Genomic DNA, 5,168 nt, shown 5'->3' with positions numbered 1-5,168 from the left:
CCCCAGGCTGGAGTGCAATGGTGTGATCTCAGCTGACTGCAACCTCTGCCTCCCAGGTTCAAGTGATTCTCCTGCCTCAGCCTCCCAAGTAGCTGGGATTACAGGTGCCCATCACCACACCCAGCTACTTTTTTGTATTTTTTGTAGAGACAGGGTTTCACTATGTTGTCCAGGCTGGTCTCAAACTCCTGACCTCAGCTGATCTACCTGCCTCTGCCTCCCAAAGTTCTGGGATTACAGGCATGAACCACCATGCCCCCGATTGTCCTTTTTTTTTTTTTTCCAGATACGGAGTCTTGCTCTGTCACCAGGCTGGAGTGCAGTGGTGCGATCTCAGCTCACTGCGACTTCTGCCTCCCGGGTTCAAGCGATTCTTCTGCCATAGTCTCCCAAGCAGCTGAGATTATAGGCGCACCACCACGCCCAGCTAATTTTTGTATTATTAGTAGATATTGGCCAGGCTAGCCTCGAACCCTTGACCTCGTGATCTGCCTGCCTCAGCCTCCCAAAGTACTGGGATTACAGGGCTGAGCCACCATGCCTGGCCCCCTATTGTCTTATCATGGTACCTCACACTGTGAGCTTTTTTGCACTAGATGTCCTGAGAGAGCCTTTTTGGTTTTTTTCAGGCAGAGTTTCACTCTTGTCACCCAGGTTGGAGTGCAATGGCGTGCAGTCTTGGCTCACTGCAATCTCCACCTCCCAGGTTCAAGCAAGTCTCCTGTCTCAGCCTCCTGAGTAGCTGGGATTATAGTCAAACACCAACACACCTGGCTAATTTTTGTATTTTTATAGAGACACTGTTTCACCATCTTGGTCAGGCTGGTCTTGAATGCCTGACCTTGTGATCCACCCACCTTGGCCTCCCAAAGTGCTGAGATTACAGGTGAGCCACTGCACCTGATGAGAGAGCCTTTAAGAAAATTGAGCAGATAGATTTGGGAACTTCTGTAGAATACAGATTATAGCCCTTTCTGGAGATGAATCGTACATGTTACTATTTTAGAAGCTCAGAAAAGTTGTGGAGAGAAGTCTTCCTAGCCTTTTAAACTTGGCATTTTCTAATCTCATTTGACTCTATAGGGTAAGGTAGTGCCTCGATGATGCTGTGATGAGGCTTCTAATGAATTAACATGTGCGAAGCATTTAGGACAGTGCTAAGCAAAATGGGTCCCACAAAGGGGCTGCTGCTGCTGTAAGCCCTTACATCCTTGTGCAGGTATTTATGTGGGAAAGATTCCTAGAAGAGGCATATTCAAAAATTTGATAGGACCAGGTGTGGTGCCTCATGCCTGTAATGCCAGCATTTTAGGAGGCCAAGGCAGGAAGATTGCCTGAGCCCAGGAGTTTGAGACCAGCCCAGGCAACATGGTAAGACCCCATCTCTGAAGAAAAAAAAAAAGCTGATAGATTCTCAGAATTACTTTTCAAAATCTAATCTGCCATGATCTAACAGTTCATTTGCCCAGGAAAGAGATAAGCAGCTGTTTTCCTATACTACATCCTTCTCCCTCTGCACACCATAACTGAAGAGGCAATGGAACATAACTGAAAGTCACCCTCTCTTTGTCTTGCAGGAGTCTGGCCACAGATAAGGGACCAAAATGACTGACTCAAAATATTTCACCACAACCAAGAAAGGTATTATTTGTTTAATAATGTGCCTTGTCCTACGCTTTCTCTGCCTGTCCCTTCTGTTTTCCTCCTGTGGCTATAGGGAGTAGGGGTGGGAATGAAGGCCTGGAAACAGGGCAAGAATGGCCTAGAGCTTCTTGTAGATCTAAAAAATTGAACTGTCGATGATATAAGAAATTGATCGCTCCTTTTAGAGCTCAGAAAGGGAAGAACATTAGCTCCAAGTATGGGAGAAAAAGTGCCCTTTGGTTCCCCATGGCTTAAACTAATTATATTTTTGGCTGGGCACAGTGGCTCACGGCTGTAATCCCAGCACTTTGGGAGGCCGAGGCAGGTGGATCATGAGATCAAGAGATTGAGACCATTCTGGCCAACATGATGAAACCCCTTTCTCTACTAAATATACAAAAATTAGCTGGGCATGGTGGCACACACCTGTAGTCCCAGCTACTCAGGAGGCTGAGGCAGGAGAATCGCTTGAACCTGGGAGGCAGAGGTTTCAGTGAACCAAGATCACACCACTGCACCCCGCCTGGCGACAGAGCGAGAATCCATGTTAAAAAAAAAAAAAAAAAAGTGTTTTTTTTCCAGGGGGAAAAAAACACACAATCCTATCAGCACCCTTGCAGCAGAGTGTGTGTGTGTGTGTGTGTGTGTCTGTGTGTGTGTGTGTGTGTGTGTGTCCATATGTCTGTCCTTATCCAAGGGCACTTTTTTTTTTTTTTTGAGATGGAGTTTCATGCCAGTCACCCAGGCTGGAGTGCAGTGGCGTAATCTTGGCTCACTGCAACCTCTGCCTCCTGGGTTCAAGTGATTCTCCTGCCTCAGCCTCCCGAGTAGCTGGAACTACAGGTGGGTGCCACCACACCCACCACACGCAGCAATTTTTTGAATTTTTAGTAGAGATAGGGTTTCACCATGTTGGCCAGCCTGGTCTCAAACTCCTGACCTCAAGTGATCCACCCACCTTGGCCTCCCAAAGTGCTGGGATTACAGGCATGAGCCACCATGCCCAGCCAGGCATGTATTTTTCATGGTTGTAATCCTGTTTTTCATTTGACATTTTGACATCATCTAAACATTTCCCAACAATTCTAATGACTGCTATTAAGTCCATTGAGTTGCTACACTGAAATTTGCTAAGCTAGGCTTAGAACATTGGGCATTTTGGTTGTTTCTGCTTTTAAGGAAATGGAGGATGTTGTTGTGGCTGACAAATGTGCTTTAACCGTGTAAGCATCTTTCTGACCAGTCCTTCCTTCCTCCCTCCTTCCTTCCAAGTGAGATTGACACACGCCTGCCAACCAGATGAAACGAGTCTGTTACTGGATCAGCTGAGCCAGGACCTGAAGCCTCCCCCTCATCAGGCATTTCAAGTATTGGACTAGCTGGGTTTTTTTCTTCTTTTGAGATCGAGTTTTGCTCTTGTTGCCCAGGCTGGAGTGCAATGGCACCATCTCGGCTCACTGCAACCTCCGCCTCCTGGGTTCAAGTGATTCTCCCACCTCAGCCTCCTGAATAGCTGGGATTACAGGCATGCGCCACCATGCCCAGCTAATTTTGTATTTTTAGTAGAGACGGGGTTTCTCCATGTTGGTCAGGCTGGTCTTCAACTCCCAACCTCAGGTGATCCACCCCCCTCGGCCTCCCAAAGTGCTGGGATTACAAGTGTGAGCCACCGCACCTGGCCAAGTCTAGCTGGTTTTTATTGAGAACCTACCATATGCAGTGGAAGAGAGACAGAGCCTCTGACCTGGTGTTGCTCCAGGTTGAGCAGGAAGGACAGTTTATAGAGTAGTAACCACACTAAAGAATAGTGGGTCCAAGGGGGACCGTGGGAGAATTCTGGGTGGAGCTGGCCAGATAGATGGGGAATAGGAAGGGGAAGGAGTGAGTGCTCTGCCTGTGATACATTCAGGGAAAGGGAAGTAGTGGGCATGAGTTACCGAGGAGGGTGATGCGAGAAGAGGTTAGAGCCAGGCACAGCGGTGCCCCAGGTGGTGCCTTGGGTGGGAGGATTACTTACTTGAGCCCAGGAGTTCGAGTCTAGCCTAGGCAACTAATTAAAAAAAGATAGAAAGCAATGGAGAGGTATGCAGGGATCAGTCCTGTGAAGCCTGGTGAACCACAGGGTGAACTTAGTGCTGAGTATATTGGAGTCTCAGGTGGGTTTTTTCGCTGTTTTTTGTTGTTGTTTTGAGACGTAATTTCACTCTGTCACCCAGGCTGGAGTGCAGTGGCGAGATCTCTGCTCACTGCAACCTCCCAGGTTCAAGCCATTATCCTGCTTCAGCCTCCCAAGTAGCTAGGTCTATAGGCACACCACCATGCCCTGCTAATTTTTGTATTTTAGTTTAGCTGGGACTCCAGGCATGCCACCATACCCCGCTAATTTTTGTATTTTGGGGGTGGGGTTTTTTAGTGGATTTCTTTTGGGAGGAGAGATGTGTGGAGAGAGATGCCTGGCTTCAGTGCCCCAGCCAAAAAGACAAGGAAGTAGGTTCAGGAAAGCAAAGTATTTTCGGTGGGCCAAGCATAGGAGTTTAGAACTTGGGCCTTAGGGCTTTCAGTTTCAGCCCTACCACCTACCGGCTTTGTATATGCATTACTGAGCCTCTCACAGCTTCCATTTGCTCACTGCAGGGAAATGCAGAGTTGTGAGAGTTAATTCCTATAAGAAAATTCTGTGGGAACAAGTTAGCGTGGCACTGACTGGGTTTAGAGAAGGGCTCAAGGTGGCTGGGCATGGTGGCTTATACTTGTAATCCCAGCACTTTGGGAGGCCGAGGCAGGTGGATCACTTGAGGTCAAGAGTTTGAGACCAGCCTGGCCAACATGGTGAAACCCTAGCACTACTAAAATACAAAAATTAGCTGGGCATGGTGGTGTGCGCCTGTAGTTCCAGCTATTTGGGAGGCTGAGGCAGGAAAATTGCTTGAACCTGGGAAGCAGAGGTTGCAATGAGCCGAAATCATACCACTGCACTCCAGCCTGGGCGGCAGAGTGAGACTCCGTCTCAAAAAAAAAAAAGAGAGAGAGAGAGAGAAGGGCTCAGAAAATAACATCTGCCCTGGTAACCTGTTATTGGGATCCTGACTATCTGTCCGTGGCAGGGCCAGACAAGCCTACTTCCTCATTTGTTTTTTTCACATCATCAAATTCTTCAGAACAATTTATTACATGCCTGAGCTCTCATGGAGAAGCTGAATTCCCATTTTCAGAGCTGAGCAACCCCTTGTGTCTCAGGAAGTGAAACCCTGAGCAAGCTGTTTTAATTAGAGGTTTGAAGAAAACAGGAAAGCCCTCCGTGTGGGAATCAACAAACTCTGCCCTCTCCCTGCAAGCCCTAAGTACTCAGGTTCTACTGCACTGAGCCTTTTTAAGGGCCTTTGGCTGAGTGAGGGTAGCTGAGGACAGCTTGCCCTCCACTGGGTTTTTAGCCCTCTGGCTGAGCACAGCCTGCTGTCATGTTTTTGATGCTTTTGTCTTCCTCAGAACCTTTGTAGCTTCCATGGTTCCCGTGGCTTCAATCC

The 5,168-nt window shown here is 47.9% G+C and overlaps 1 long non-coding RNA gene across 1 annotated transcript in view; it reads left to right on the top strand.

Annotated features, from left to right (window-relative positions):
- LOC108309800 overlaps window positions 1–3,059 on the top strand; it is a 9,987-nt gene extending 6,928 nt beyond the window's left edge. The window contains exons 2-3 of the long non-coding RNA XR_005201517.1: window positions 1,578–1,641; window positions 2,917–3,059. This is a non-coding gene — a long non-coding RNA (uncharacterized LOC108309800). The remainder of the gene's footprint in view (window positions 1–1,577; window positions 1,642–2,916) is intronic.
- Window positions 3,060–5,168: the final 2,109 nt, after the last annotated feature.

This window comes from Cebus imitator, unplaced genomic scaffold (genome assembly GCF_001604975.1).
Source record: "Cebus imitator isolate Cc_AM_T3 unplaced genomic scaffold, Cebus_imitator-1.0 Scaffold97, whole genome shotgun sequence".
Taxonomy (NCBI): domain Eukaryota; kingdom Metazoa; phylum Chordata; class Mammalia; order Primates; family Cebidae; genus Cebus; species Cebus imitator.
This window is presented reverse-complemented; position numbering and strand designations above follow the sequence as displayed.